This window comes from Balaenoptera borealis, assembly GCF_965194805.1.
Source record: "Balaenoptera borealis genome assembly, chromosome: 5".
Lineage (NCBI taxonomy): Eukaryota > Metazoa > Chordata > Mammalia > Artiodactyla > Balaenopteridae > Balaenoptera > Balaenoptera borealis.
In genome coordinates, this window is record NC_138862.1 from 119589708 (window position 1) to 119607069 (window position 17362).

Genomic DNA, 17362 nt, shown 5'->3' on the forward strand with positions numbered 1-17362 from the left:
TCCACTGCACCTAAACCCCTGGCCATAACTGGTATCTTCATAGAGAAGCAGGATTCTGTCACTATAGGTTTCATGAATTTCCTCAGGGAGGAAAAATCAGTGGACACTTCTACTACCACAGACTGTATCCTTTACTATTTCCTTCATTGTTATTTGATAAAGCCAGTCTTTCCCCAAATTTTATCTTTACACATTCTAAAGATGAATAAATCAGCTTCATTCTATGATTTAAAATTTTTGTAATGAAGCATGAGCCAAAGAGAGAAAAAGAGGAGATGTTTTGTGACCAACGTAGGCCAGATAAAGATTTTTTTTTAAACATATTTATTGGAGTATAATTGCTTTACAATGGTGTGTTAGTTTCTGCTTTATAACAAAGTGAATCAGCTATATATATATACATATATCGCCATCTCTCTTCCCTCTTGCATCCATGGGGAGGGGGAAGGATAAACTGGGATGAAGTGAGAGAGTGGTATGGACATATATACACTACCAAATGGGAGGGAGACGCAGATAAAGATTTTTATAAGGAGAACCATATTTGGTCTCTTACTAATAAAAAAATATGAAGGTTGCATAAGAGTTAGACTATCATTAATGGGAATATGTTATTATAGATGTTGATTGTGAGGACATTTATTTAAAACCTAAGGATCCTAAGCTACCATAAATACATTCACTAGAATTTTCTTAATTAAACAAGAATTATATGAAACATGAAATGTGAGATATATTTGATTCTGATTATACATGTATTTTTCCTAGCTAACAGCTAAGAATATGTGGAAAAAAATGAGTTGGCTATTATTATTTTCACATAGATCTATAATCTAGATTTATACATTAATATATCATCTTCTACATAAATCTCTTAGCTGCATGAGAAGTCTAAATCTAAATCTCATACCTGCATAAGATCGGGGAATGCATTACAGAGTTTAATTAAATTGTTAATATGAATACATATGGTTTCAGAATGATTTTTGTCATAATACATTAAAAAACCAGCAGAAATGCCAGCTTATTTCTCTGACTTTGTCTTCTGATTCTCATCAGCATTGAACTAGAATTATTAGTATAATCTCTAATCAGCCCAACCAAGAGGGTTTCTTTTGGTCTCTACACTGAAGCTGTGTTTATATTGTTGAATGTTGTGTGCACTCTTTATAGAATATTAGAAATCTTTCAAGTCTGACAGTTGTGCTTTACCAAACTACACAGTGGATTCAACTCTTTAACTGCCTGCATTTATGTTTAAAAAGTTACCAACTAATAGTAGATGCTCTTTCCTGAACTGGTTATGTTCAAGCAATTCTATCAGTCTTGTCTGTTATCTGAATGCACAGACATGGCTTTCATAATTTTGTGTTAGAACAACCAATACATTCTGGGCGCTACATATTTCCCCACTGTAATACATACTGTAATACAATTAATCCTTGAACAATACAAGTATGAACTGTGTGGGTCCACTTATACACAGACTTTTTTCAATAAATATCGGGAAATTTTAGGAGATTTGCAACAAACCACATAGCCTAGACATATTGAAAAAACTAAGAGACAGTAGGATATGTCATGAATGCATAAAATATATGTAGATTCTGGTCTATTTTATTATTTATTACCATAAAATAGACACAAATCTATGGTGAAAAGTTAAAACTTAACAAAATTTACACGAACATTTAGAGACCATACACGGTTCCATTCACAATCAAGAGAAATGTAAAAAATGTAATGATACAGTGTTAAACAATGTGTATAAAATTAACTTTAGTACATACTGCACTACTGTAATAATTTCACAGTCACCTTCTGTTCCTATTGGGGTGAGCTCAAGTGTTGCAAGGATCCACTTAAAATGCTATGTGACGCTCATCATCGCCCCGTGAGCAGTTCGTCTCGCCAATAAATTGCTTATCTCAGTAAAAAGGGATCTCTTGTAGTTCTTGTGTATTTCTCTTAGTCCTTAGTGCAATACCGTAAACCTTGAATAACACCCTGGAACGTATATGACATACCACTAGTGATGCTGGAAGTGCTCCCAAGAAGCAGAGAAAAGTCATGACATAATAAGAAAAAGTTGAATTGCTTGATATGTACCATAGATTGAGGTCTGCAGCTGCAGTTACCCTCCATTTTAAGATAAATGAATCCAGCATAGGGACTACTGTTTAAAAAAAAAAAAAGGAATTTCCTGAAGCCATCACTGCAGCTACACCAGCAGGCCCAAAAACCTTGCACTTTTTGTGAAATACTTTTTTTATCATCTTATTGAAAATGCAGCTTTTATGTGGGTGCAGGATTGCTATAAGAAAGGCATACCTGTAGACTCTAATATGATTCAAGGAAAAAGGAAGTCATTATGCGACAACTTAAAGCAAAAGGAAGGTGAAGGATCTAAACCTGGAGAATTTAATGCCAGCAAAGGATGGTTTGATAATTTTAGAAAGAGGTTTGGCTTTAAAAATGTCAAGATAACAGGAGAAGAAGATTCTGCCAACCAAGTGGCAGCAGATGAGTTTCCAGATGCCATGAAGAAAATCATTGAGGAGAAAGATATCTGCCTTAACGCAGAGGAAAGTACCCCATTCTGGAAAAAAAAAAAAAAAAAAAAGTCATACAAAACATTTATTAGTAAGGAAGAAAAGCAAGCACCAGGATTTAAGGCAGGAAGGGATAGCTAACTCTACTCTTTCGTACAGATGCAGTCGGGTTTATGATCTGGACTGCTCTTACCTAAAAAGCTGCTAAACTCTGAAACTTGAAGGAAACGATAAATACCAGTTGCCAGTCTTTTGGTTGTACAAGAAGGCTTGGACAAGGAGAACACTTTTTCTCAATTGGTTCCATTGATGATTTGTTCCTGAAGTCAGGTAGTACCCTGCCAGTAAGTGACTGCCTTTTAAAGTTCTTTTGATATTGGACAATGTCCCTGGCCACCCAGAACATTATGGGTTCAACAATGAAGACATCGAAATGGTCTGCTTGCCCCCAAACACAAGGTCTCTAATCCAGCCTCTAGATCAGGGGATCATAAGAACCCTTAAGGCTCATTACACACGGTACTCTATGGAAAGGATTGTCAACACCATGGAAGAGAACCTCAATAGAGAGAATATTATGAAAGTATGGAAGGATTACACTATTAAAGATGCCGCCCTTATTATAGAAAAAGTGGTGAAAGCCATCAAGCTTGAAACCATAAATTTCTGCTGGAGAAAACTGTCCAGATGTTGTGCATAACTTCACAGGATTTACAACAGTGCCAATCAAGAAAATCATGAAAGAGATTGTGGATATGGCAAAAAAGGTAGAGGATGAAGGGTTTCAAGATATGGATCTTGGAGAAATTCAAGAGCTAATAGACACCACACCAGAGGAATTAACAGAAGACCACTTGATGGAGATGAGTGCTTCTGAGCCAGTGCCGGATGATGGGGAGGAAGACATAGGAGAAGCAGTGCCCGAAAACAAACTGACATTAGACAATCTGGCAGAAGAGTTCTGCTTATCCAAGCCTGTTTTTGACTTATTTTATGACATGGACCCTTCTATTATATGAGCCCTGAAGATAAAGCAAATGGCAGAAGAAGGATTGGTACATACAGAAACATTTTTAGAGAAACAAAAAAGCAAACAAGTCCAACGGAAGTTGCAATGTATTTCCATTAAGCTGGCTAAACACAAGAAAACCATAATTAGGCTCATCATCATACCATTCTGAAACAATGGGAAAAGTGTAAAAGCAGAGAGGAAAGTCTCACTACCCTGAATGGGCAAGAATAAAATAGATGGTTAGCTTTTTATAAGAAATTATGTAAGCCAGAAAATAATAAAGTTATATTTTAAAGAGCAAAAGGAAAAAAATCCCTCTATTCTCAGTAAAAGCATAGTTCAAAATGCAGGTAAAATGAAGATGTTATAGAAAAACAAATACTGAGGAAATTTGTTGCCCAAAAGCCTGCACTAAAGTAAATCATTTGGGAAGTTTTTCAGACCAACAGAACACAATCTCAGTTAGAAATATAGGGAAAGAGGAGGAAATGTTTTAAACTCATCAGAAAGGGTAAATATATATGCATATTTGCTATCTAAAAAATGAGTACAATATATTGTAGGGTTTAAATATATGTAAAATAAACATGCATGACAATAATAACAGAAAAAACAGGAAAAGGAGAAATATGTTAAAAGGTTCTTAGACTCTGGCAATATCAGGAAATAATAAAAGTATTAATTTGTTTTAAATGCTCATGAGATAAGGATACATGTTGAAACTGAGGATAACTGCATAGGGAGTAGAAAGATAATGTATAACTGAAAATTTAATAGAAGGTGAAAAATGAAATGATAAAAATATATATATTCATTAACCCCAAAAAGGGCAAGCAAAAAAAATTAAACATATAATTTTATTTGGCTAAATAAAAGATAAAAAGTATCAGACAGAATAATTAGATAGTAGATACAAAAAAGCCCAACTATGTAAGTAATTACATTAAATGTAAACACTCTTAGTAAAAGACTGAGGTTGTCAGATTGAGCGAGCATTAAAAAAGAAAAGAACCTGCATGTTGTTACAAGAGAAACATTAAATATGGTGACATGCGAAGTTTATAAATAAAGGGACAAAATAAAAAGACCACACACACCCATGATGTAACTATTATAACAGATTCATATCTAAAAATGTATTTATTGTAATATCAAAGTAGATTTTAAGGTCAGATATTGACCTTATTTATTGGAGATAAAGTGGGAGAATCCCTAATAATAGCCTAACAAGTTATCGAAACAGGAAGATATAAATATACAAAATCCTTTGCACTCAAAACTGAATAATGGAATTATGTTAAGAAACAATAATAAAATATATATAACCTAAAAAAAACTGCACAGAAGTGAAAAATAAATACCTAATAGATTCATGAGTGAAAAAATTCAAAATAAAAATTAGAAAATAATTTGAGCTGAGTTATAGTATATGCAAAAACTATCTGTGACACTAAAGCATGCTTAGAAGGAAATCTATGGGCTTAAATGTCAATTGTTTAAAAAGTAGAAATAGCAATTGTTATAAACTCAAGAAATTAGAAATACAGAGCAAATCAAACTTAAGAAAATTGGAAAGAAAGTAATACTAAACATACCAATTAATAGAAAACAGATGTACAATAGAGAAAATCAACAAAGCCAAAAGTTAGTTATTTAAAAAGATTAATAAAATTGACATTTCATAGGAAGATGGACCAAACCATAAGATTAAAAAAACACAATTTACCAATGTTAGGAATCAAAAGGCAAGCATCACTACAGATACTGGAGTTCTGATGAAGATAATAAAAGCATATTTTGAAAAACTTGCTATTAATATAATCATCAATTTAAAAATATGTTATTAAAGATGACAGGGTGGGAAATAATAATAGCCTCAAATGTATTAAACAATAATTATTAAAAATGTTCCTACCAAAAAAAGGCTCACACAACATCACTAGTGATATCTTCAAAATATTAAAGGAAGAAACAATACCAATCTCACATACACCCTTCCAGAGAACAGAAAAAGGGGAACACTTCCTAACTCTTCTTATAAGGTGAACATAACCCTAATGCCAAAACCTCAAAGGACATTACAAGAAAGAATAATTAAACATTTATTCCTCTAAGAAATATATCTGGAAAACTCTTTAATATTTAACAAAATATTCAAAAATTGGACCCATGATTTTTGTTTTTGTTTTTTTTTTTTTGGCCACACCACACAGCTTGCAGGATCTTAGTTGCCTGACCAGGGATCGAACCCGGGCCCCCAGCAGTGAAAGCACAGGGTCCTAACCACTGGACCACCAGAGAATTCCCATGACCCATGATTAAAAAATAGGATAATACATTATACTGGTGGGGATTATGACTAGAAATACATTATTCAAAAATCAAGGAAATTCACCACAAAATTATTGAAAAAAAGGAAAATTATATGATCACCTCCATAAATGCATAAAAAAACTAATACCTAAAACCAATTCTGATAGAGAAAATTCTTAATAAACTAGAAAAATGGATAAGAAGTGTATACAAAATATCTTATAGAAAATATTGCATTTTTCTCATGATATTGGGAATGCCTACTATCACCAGTGTACTGTATGGCCTAGCCAGTGAAAAAAGGAAGGAAGGAAGGAAAGGAAGGAAAGAGGGAGGGAGGGAGGGAAAAACAAAGGGATCAGCTTATATATTGGAAAAGAAAAAATAAAACTGTCATTATTAGTAAATGATATGATTATATACTTAGAAAATTAAAAGAATCCATGGGCTATTAGAATTTATAAATAGGTTAATTGTTACAGTACACAAGGTCAAAATGTTAAAAAATTTTATATCTCCACACACTAACAACAAGTAAAAATAAGCTTAAAACATGTGCCACTTAAAATAGCATAAAAATATCAAATATTTGGGGATATACCTAACAAAGATGTGTAAGATCTCTGCCCTAAAATTATAGAACATTATTGAGAGAAATCAAAAGGGCGTAAATTAGTGGAACAAAATACAAGTTTTCATATAGTAAGACAATATTACAAAAATGTCATTCTCACTGCCAATTAATCTATCAATTCAATGTAAAGGCAATAAAAATTCTACCAAGTTGGGATTTTTTTTGCAGAAATTGTCATGGTAATTCTAAGTTTTATGTGAAAATACAACAGGCCTAGAAATGCCCTAGAGTAACAATGGGAAGATCAAAGTAGATGAACAAAGCCGATGGACAATACATATACGATATTTATATCCATAATAAAGCTATTGTAATTTAGGCAGATGAAGTATTTAGACCAAAAAGTTACAAACCCATCAATGGAAGAGAATACAGTTTAAGAGCAGATTCACACATATCACTTAATTTATGACAAAGGCTCAGTTGCAATGTAATGAAGAAAAGAATAATCTTCTTAGTAAGTGGTAATAAGTCAAAAGAATATCCATATAGAAAAATATATATCTTGACCTCTATCTCACTCTATTACATGAAAATTGATTCCATATAAATTTCTGACCAAGATATCAAAGAAAAGCAATAGGGTTTTAGAGAGTAAAACATAAGAAAACATAGTTATTACATTGAAGCATTAAAAATTCCTTAAACAGGACCAAAATTACTAACTATAATTTTAAAATGATAGGTTAGACAATATTAATGTTAAACACTTCTGTTCATCAAAAGAAACCATAAAAACTGTAAAATGACAACTTAAGATCTAAAGCTATTAAAGAAAATGAATCAATAATTAATAACGTCTCAAAACGGAAAGCAGCAGAAATTGGTAAACAGGTGAATTCTAGCAAAAATTTAATGATGAAATTATACCAGTTCTCTACATTCTCTTTCAGAGGATAGAGTCAGAGGGAATACTTCCTAATTCATTTGAATAGGTCAACATTACCCTAATACCAAAACCAAAGACATTACAAAAAAAATTTTAAAAAGAAAGAAAACTATAGACCAATCTCTCATGAACACAGATGCTAAACTCCTCAACAAAATATTAGCAAATTGAATCCAATAATATATAAAAAATTATACACCATAACCAAGTAGATTGTATCCCAGATATTCAAGTCAGGTTCAACATTTGAAAATCAATTATTGCAATCCATCACATCAAGAGGCTAAAAAAGAAAAATTACATGGTCATATCAATATATGTAGGAAAAGCAGCTGACAAAATCCAATACCCATTTATAATAAAAATTCTCAGTAAAATAAGAATAGAGGGGAACTTCTTCAACTTGATAAAGAATATCTACAAAAACGTACAGCTAATATCCTAAGATCAGACTTAATAATAAGAAATTCAAAGCTTTTCTACTAATATCAGGTACAAGGCAAGGGCGGCTGCTCATCACTCTTTTTCAACATCATACTATAAGTTCTAGCTAATGCAACAAGACAAGAAAAGGAAATGAAATGTATACAGATTGGGAAGGAAGAAATAAAACTGTCTTTGTTCACAGATGACATCATTGTATATGTAGAAAATCTGAATGAATTGACAAAAACATATTCTGGAACTTATAAATGATTATACCAAGGTTGCAGGATACAAAGTTAATATTCAAAAAGTCAGTGGTTGCCAGGAGTTGAGGGTGGGAAAAGGATGAATAGGTAGAGTACAGACAATTTTTAGGGCATCAAAAATACTCTGTATGATACTTTAATGATAGAAACACATCATTATACATTTGTCAAATCCACAGAATTTACAGCACAAAGAGTGAACCATAATGTAAACTATGACTATTGAGCAATTATTATGTATCAATGTCGTATGTCAAGCATAACAAATATACCATTCTGCTGAGTGACAATGATAATGGGAGAGGCTATGCATGTGTGGGGATAGGGAATATGTGGGAAATCTCTGTATTTTCCCTTCAGTTTTGCTGTGAAACTAAAACTACACTAAAAAGAGTCATAATTTTTTTAAAAAGGCAATCTATGCAGAGCAAAAGATAATCCCAATACATGTATCCAACAAAGAATTCATAGCCAGAGTATATAAGAACTCTTAGAAGTCAATAGGAAAAGACAAATTACTGAAAAATTCTCAAAATAGTTGAATAGCCATTTCGTCGAATAAGATGGTCAAGTGACCACTAAATGTTTGAAAAGGTACTCAGCTTCATTAAACATCAGAGAAATGGACAATTCTGAAAAGATCAATGAAATATCACTGCACATCCTCTATAATATCTTAATCTCAAAGACAGAATACACCAAGTGTTGCTAAAAACTGGGTTAAATGGAAGTTTGATACATTGCTGGTGAAAGTGGAATTTGGTTCAACTACTTCAGAAAACTATTTAACATGATCTATGAGAGTTAAGCATATACCTTTCTTATGACCCAGCAAGTTACTCCTAGAAATATCAACAAATAATACCATATCAGGGTTGTCTAGGAAAATATTAGTCAAGTCAGAACAGGACACACTTAGATTTTTGAACAGCTGTTAAGTGGTCAAAAGATTAACTTTCCTTAGGAAAAGAAAGAAATGTAGCTCTTCATTTTTATTAGTTTGTAGGAAGTAAGACAATAAAAGAATTCCATAGATGATAACCCAGGTGACTGAGAATTTTTCAATACCATCTGGGTGCCCCTATAGATCTACTGCAGCATTTATAGATGCCAAGCTTCCCACAGGCTGCTTACAGCTTGTCTGAGCACAGCAGGGCTATTAGTGCTGGTCCAGTGCTACAAGATGCAAGCCTCTTCTAACTGATGACTCTAGCCATCAGTGTGATAAAACTGTCCTAGAATTTCACTGCAGTCTGAGAGCCTTCCTATCAAACCCCATTTCTTTCTTCCTATCTTTATAGGTGTCAGTCAAAAGCAAATACAGAAAACAGAAAGTTGTCTCAACAGAAACCAGAGTCCCTTAATGACAATGACTTGATGGTCAAAAGACACACATTAAGTTTCCCAAGGTTACTGCTACTAAAAGAAGGAATAAAATAGCTGTGTCAAAAAAAATGAATCAGACTTGACTAAGACTCAGATTCTGTGCATTAGATCCAAAAATCTTGTTCATTGTACATGATACTCATCAAGAGAAATGTCACTCAAGTTATGTGCCTTGGTCAGCCCCAAAGAATGGACTTGGGTATGCAAATTTTGGTGGGACCTCCAGGAAAAAGTGTCAAAGAATAACTCCAAGACATTTAGTTATAGTATAGTTGATAACTTGTATTTGAGGGAAATCAATCTTGTATAGATTGTCTCTCTTAACAAATGCAAAGACAGTATTTATAAAAGCAAAACCACAGTGTATAGTCTAGAGAGTCTTGGTAAGTCTTGTTTTCCTACACTTTGGGCAAGCTGACTGGCAGAAAGCTTCCAAGATGTCTGTTTTTCCTTACATAGGCTAAAAGAGTTGTCAGGGGAGGCCAGTTTGTTTCTTTATGGGCTTTATGGGCTTCCTGAGAAATTCTGTGATTTATGAGATAGCTACTAGTGCCTTCTGTTGAAGTCTCCACCTTAATTAGGCCATGCCTTCACCATTTCCCTCACTGTGTTTCTCACAAATAAATTAACAAATTAATCTCAGTTGTTACTAAATTTTATTCAGAAAAATAAACAAGAACCATGTGATAGATGGTGATATTTATATGTGGAGGAAAATATTTTAAATGAATGGTCATAGACATTTTCTGTATGGAGAGGAGGTGATTTTGAACAGAGTCTTCCGTGATTAGATGAGTCAGTCACGCAAAGAGTAGAAAGATAGATCCTTTAGGCCAAGTGATCTGACATTAGAATCCATTTGTCTTTTTCTTGGGACAAAAAGAAAAGCAAGTTGCTTGGCGTGTCTTTAAGACAGGAGAGGATAAATGAGTTTAGAGAAGTAGGGCACAGTAAAAGGCATTCACTTTTTAAGGGAAATGGGAAACCACTGGAAGGCATTATGAAGTGCAGTTACATGTTTTGCTGCATGTTTTAAAAAGATTACCCTGGATGCTCTGATATATTTGGAGACAAGAGTATCAGTACCCTGTAGACTTTGTGTGGGGTGAAAGAGGGAAAGGAACACTCAGGATTTTAACATGAACTACTGGTGGATGTGGTTCCATCTACTGCTATCGGGAGGATTAGTTGAGAAATCCTCCATGGACCAGTTAGGTTTAGGCTGCCCTCTGACATCCCAGTGAAAATGTCAAGTGGACTGTTGTATATATGAGTCTGGAGCTCAGGAATGGTATAAGTGCCAAGGACACATATTTGGAATGATCAGAGTATGGACAGTATTTTAGAGTCACAGAACTACATGAGGTCTGTTAAGAAAAGGGGTATTTAGAAAAAAAAGCAATACTCAGGATGGAGTATTAGGGTGCTTCAAAATTTAGAGAATGAATAAAGGAGGATGACTTTAAAAAGGAGACTCAGAAGAAGTCAAGAGAAGAAAGTATGTCAAAGATTATGAAAGGTCAAATAAGATAAGGACAGAAAGAAGTAACCATTGAATTTAGTGATATGGTAGTTATTGGTCACCTTAAAAAGAGCAGTTTCAGTGAGGTACTGGGGATGGAAACCCACATGTTCCATTGTAATAGGAGAGAAGACAAAGAATGTTGGTTTACATGCAAGTCGTTGGAAAAATATTTTGATGGAAGTTGTTTCCTCAAGTTGTTCCTATAAGATTACTTAAATCATATAAGATTTTCTTAATGAATTACTGCATAAGGCACTGGGTAGAGGTGGAGGGTGCAATGCTTCACACTGTGGAAGACAGAGGAAAAGTTTTCTTGATTATCCATATATTCCAATGCCTGACGATAAGTCCATGAAATTCTAATAAACTGACCAAAAAGATTAACCTTCCCTAGGAATTAATTCCCACACACGCAACTAGAATTGGTTGACTTTTGCTACTTCCTACAAACTCCCTATTTCTAAAATCTTAAGATCTATCTTGATGTAGGTTGGAAGGTTGACATAGCAAGAACCCAGACAACTGTTTGTTTACATCAATTCATATATATTATTTCCCTCAAAAATAGTAATATATTTAGGTAATTATAGAGGAGTAGGAATAGTATGTTGGGTCCAAACAAGAAAATGTTTGATAATTACTGATTTAAAAGATGTATTTGCATTCACAAATATTCTTAAAATTTAAATACTGAGATCTAAAATAGGTTCCTTTGGGGTCTCATAGGTTACTTCACCAGTCCAACAAACAACAACAGCAGAAAACCTGTTCTATCAATACCTGGTCAGGTATTTGTATTATCCTTTCTCTAGTTGAGTGATAAATAAGAGATGGGTGGTTGTGAAATATACACACATAACTCACACTCATATACAGACAGACAATAAATGAAATCCAAAGTGGCAATAGATGGGTACAAGTCAGTAAAGATTCCTAGTAGTCCATGAGGATGAGGTTGTGGTAATATGTAGGAATACTTCTGTAATCAGTGTGACAATCATTTAAGATTCCTACAAAAATTGGCCTTTTTTTTCAAGTGATAAATATAGCAGTTAAATAATTAATTCCTCAGTGTATGCTTGGTTCTTTATATGTATTATTACTAAATCTCAATATAAGACTGAAGAGAAGCATCATCAATCCCCATTTTATAGATGAGGCAACTTGGACTCAGGGAGATAAATGACAAATCTAAATTCACACAACTGTTATGTGGTAGAGCTTGGATCCAAACTCAGGTATTTCTTAGTCCATTGTTGTGCTTTTTCCACTATGCTACATTATCCCCAAAAAAAGTTTGAAATAATTTGAGTGTTCTAGAGGTGATTATTTGTACAAAACCGTTTTATAAGAGGACACCTGTGTGTATCTGTCCCGAACAAGACACAAGGCATGTCTTAGAGTATCCATATAACTGCCAAGAACAAGTCACCATGAAAAACTATTTAGGTGATACCTAAATTTTGAATTTTTTCCTACTGTAAAACATTTCCACTGAGCAAGATATGAGAATACTTTACATTGAAACCATAAAGTATATATTCCCAAACTTTTAAAATCCACTCCCTGTCCTCAAAACACCCACACATTCTCCCTGTTAACTACCAAGGGTAGAAATGGACAATCTCACTGCAATCTTGGGCATCTATCAAAGCAGTAAGAAAAGATATGGTTGACCATTGAAAACCTACACATCTACTGGAATTGAACAATTTCTACTGAGTCTCATTCTTTATTTGCCTTCAAAGTCTTATAATGTTTAATCAAATGCTATTGAGAAGAGTTATTTCTAAACAATGATTTCAAGAAAAGATAAAGTCTTACTGTTCAGCTGAATATATTAAATACTGAGAAGGTCTGTCATTCTATTTCATTTCATAGCATTTCACTTTTTAAATGTTTTATACCAATTTCCTCCACTGTATTTCATGACTTTCATCTAAATAGTGAATTATGAAAAATAATAATCAGATTCTCTCCGAAACCACAAAATCTTGGATGAGAATGGATGCTTGAAAACACCCATGACTACGTTTTATTAATTTTAGGTGCAGCTACACTTACCAGTCCCAAATTATATAGGCTGATTGGCTAGATCTTTACGAAATCTGTTGTTTTTAAAATTGTGTTGTTTTCAGACTTTTGTTTGAAATGCATTGATTCAGACATGACAAATGAAAAGATGCCTATATTTAGTAGGGAGTAAATTCTAATTATTTTAGATAGAGGCAATGACTAATCAAAGAAGGAAAGAGAAGTGAGTGAAAAGGAGGCAATATCAACGTAAAGTCAAAACAACTGCTTCTTAGGAAGACAGGGAAGTCATACTAGACTCAGCATTTCACAATATAGTTTATAGCTTCCTATGAAGGAAATAACTGAAAGAGCTAGGGCCACAAATCTGAGTGTTGTCATTGAATCTTATTACCTACCTGTGCTTTTTAGTTATGACAGACAATAGAGCCTTTGTAATGTTATTACATAGGTCTCTTTATTTTTAAACATAAATATAATTTCCACTTGCATGCTGCTTTAATTTCTTGTAGTCTCAAAGTTACTTTAATATGCATCAAAATACTCCTGGAAAACATACAAATGAGAATAATTTCCTCTGTATTCATTGCATATGTCACAAAACCCAGGCAACTAAAGAAAAACTCACAAATAATTCTGTGTATTCTTATGTGAGAAACCAATATTATACAAATATTTGTAGCTTCCTGGTAAGTAATACCATATTTTAGCAAGCCACCCAATCAAGACACAGCTGGTGCATCAAGAATGGTAATAGAGCAATTTGGTGATAGTCTGAGATTTTCATATAGTTGGAGTTAGAGAGGACTCATGCTTCGTAATATACTACTTTATTAAAATTTTAAGTTATAAACACTTAGTGAGTCTGCAAAAAACCTATATAAAACTTTACTTGTTCTGATCTCTAATGTCAATTTACATGATAAATAAGCACATATTTGACAGGCTGCTAAATATTACTCTTGGAATCTATTAGTAAGAAATACCAGTTTCTGAAATTTAATTCCCTAAGTTTAATGAACCTCATAAATCTGATCTGATGCCTTCTCAAATTAATATGGTAAGTCTAAATTGACTTTTTTTTTATAGGGACAAATTTTTTCACATTTAAATTAATCTTGAAGAAATATGTATTACTATAGAAATGTGTTATTTATAGTCCTCATCTATGAGGATCCTTACTTGATTTCATTCATTTGATACTTTTAAAAGGGACAGAAATAATTAGCTCAACATGTAATGCATGTATAGCAAATGCTAATTTCTTGCAAACGTTTTTAAAGATGAGACCTTCATTATGTATGACTGACTGCCCACTGAGTGCAAGCTCCTAACTTAGGTGTTGTGAAATATACAGCCATAGTTAAGATACAAAACTTTGCCCAGGAACTTCAAGCCCATGAAAATGGCTTCTATTTATTTGCATATGTTTTTCAATATAATTTTCTATTTATTTTATGGGTCCTATATATGCTATTGCATTTGCTTACCTTTTATATCTGTTTCATGATAGAGACTATATACAACACACATTTATAGAAAACTTAAATAGAACCCATGTTTAGAGAAGAAAAAGGCTTACATTTAGAATCTTAAACTATAATATCACAAAATCATAAAACCACAAAACAGCGCATGTATAAATAAAGACCATAGTATAAATATTGATAATAGAGGGGAAACACCAAATTATCAAGACGAATAGGTCCAGGGTTAAGTACCCAAGGAAGAGAATAGAAGAGAATTATGGGATATCACATTTAGGTAGACCACAGCCAATTATTTATGCAGCAAATATGTACTTAGTACCACCTTTGGGTTGAGCCCTGTGTGGGGTATAAAGGACATAGTGGTGATTTAAAAGGGACATAGACTTTGTCTTTGTAGAACTTATAGCTTCTGGGAGTTAGGGTGACGATATTAACCAAGTAATCATTCCAGACAGGGATACAAATCATCAAAAGTGCTGGGTTGTAAGCACAGAGAAGTCTCACTTCAGCTGAGATCTGAAGTGTGAACAGAAGTTTCTGCATGCATTTGGATGGAGAAAGGGGTTAGGGAGTGTTCCCAGGAAAGGGGAAAACTGGCATGGAAAGAGGCCTTGAAGCAGGAGACAGAAAAGCACATCTGAAGAAGAGACAGAAACGTGTGTCTGAGATGTTGAGAGTGGGGGCAGAGTGTATCATAAATTGAGACCAGAGGTACAGTTGAGGTTCAGTATATGTGCAGTCCTGTTGGCCATTGAAGCATTTGGACCTTTATTCGAAGTATAAGAGAAAATTGCTGAAACATTTTATACAGAGGTGATTTTTTTCAAAGGATTATTCAAGTTGGAGGATGGAGATTGTGTTGGAGGGGTTCCAAAATGAAGAGGGTACCAGCTAGGTGGCTATTACAATAGTTCGGTCATGAGGCTGTGCTAATGTGGGTTAATATGCTGTGCTGGAAGTGCAGATAGAGTAGAAATAGATTAATTTGAGAGACGTTTAAGTGAAGAAATCAAAAGAACTGCCATTTAATTGAATGTAGGGGAGGGTGACAAAAATTGTGTCAAAGATAACTCCTAGTTTTCTAGCTTGTTCATCTGGTGATGCCACTTACTGGAATTGGGAATTCTAGAGGAAGACAAGATTTGGGAGTGGACGATGGAGGGAGAGATCATGGTTTGGGTTTTTGGTGTACTGGATTTTGAAGTGTCCAAGAACATATGCTGTGTAGAATTTTGGATAAAGAGTTATGAAGCTCAGAGGAGAGATCTGGACTAGAGATTTGATTAAGGAGACCCACTAGCCTTCTCCAATGTTCAGTTGAAGAATGAACAAAGACAAGAAGGAAGGAATGGGTGAGTTGTAGGGTGGAAGGAGATGAATTCAGGGGTAAAAATGTTACTGGACACTCCGTGTCCCTAACAACCTCAAGACATACTACTTATCTTCATGATTTGAATATGGACTTCTGCTCTATGATTTAAGACACAAGATTTTTTCAGTTTCACCTTGGTTTAGATCACAAGACACTTAATTACTACTAAAATGCCAGAGAAGGAAAACTCCCATTGAATGGCAGACTCACGTGGACATAAGCAGCCTACTCTTTCTCTGCAGAATGATGTACATGGAAAGCTTAGTTACAAATGATGCTCAATGATAAAAAGATCTTAGTTATGTAAAGTGTAAAAGCATCAAGATTTGACAATCTTATGCCTTTTTCCTGGAAACACCTAGCTGTATGTCTCCTGTGAGTCTTTGGACCTTGGTACCTTTGCTCTAGTCATTGTTCAGAGAAAGTTACCCAATTCTGGTTCTTTGAGTTCTTAGTTTCTGTTCTTCATGCTAACATAAACTTTCTGCTCCTAGACTTTTCTCAGACAGGATTGTTATACTTCCCCTACCCCCATAAATAAAGGAGCTGAAAGTTCTCCTGATTATGAGAAAACATAATCACATTATAAAAAGTAAAAAACTATTCAAAGATTTAAAGAAGGAAGTAAAAATCAGTTGAATACCCACTACTCTAGGATAATCACTACTAACACCTTAATGATTGATTCATGCATTATTAAGCATCATATATATCAGGCAGCCTTTACTATTATTATTTATGATGATGATGTTCCTTTACTCTCTTTTCCATACTTCATTTTCCAAGACTATCAGACCAACTAATTTTAAAAACCTGCTGTGTATCTTTTCATACCTTCTGTGGTGCTTATATAATGAAATACAGATTCATAAATGCATGATAGATGATAGATATGTATACATACTTATAAATATACATTTTTGTTACTTGTGTTATAAAAATAGGATCATAGTTTTCCACTGCTCAATTTCATGTTTTTTTCTCATTTAATGTGAAAATGACCTTCTCCTTTTAAATCCTGTGTAATAATATGGATGGTAGTTATACTACAGTATGAATATCATGCCATATATATATAGTAACATTAATTCAACCATTTTCCTATTGATGAGGGAGTCATTTGTTTCTATTTTTTACCAGAAACATGTTGCAATACACATGATTGTGAAAAAAATAATTTTATAGTTTTACTTTAATTTATTTGGCATACAGTGCCAGGAGCCATATTCCTAGTACAAAGATCTTTCTGTCTTTCAAGAGGGCTGTCACAGTTCACGTTTCCATCAGCAAGGTATGAGAATACTACATCACTGCAAGCAGCAGGTGTTATCACTTGATTTAATTTCCCATTATGAAGTGCACAAAGTGATATAAGTACATTACTATAATTTACACTTTTTGCTATAGAGGTAGAGAATTATTTCTTACTCTTATCTGATAGCTTCTAAATTTTTTCTAATATA

The 17362-nt window shown here is 33.6% G+C and overlaps 1 long non-coding RNA gene across 1 annotated transcript in view; it reads right to left on the reverse strand.

The window, feature by feature from the left end:
- LOC309629945 overlaps positions 1 to 17045 on the reverse strand; it is a 379704-nt gene extending 362659 nt beyond the window's left edge. Inside the window, exon 1 of the long non-coding RNA XR_014245314.1 lies at positions 1 to 17045. This exon is cut by the window's left edge and continues 12254 nt beyond it. This is a non-coding gene — a long non-coding RNA (uncharacterized lncRNA).
- Between the last annotated feature and the right edge of the window lie 317 nt (positions 17046 to 17362).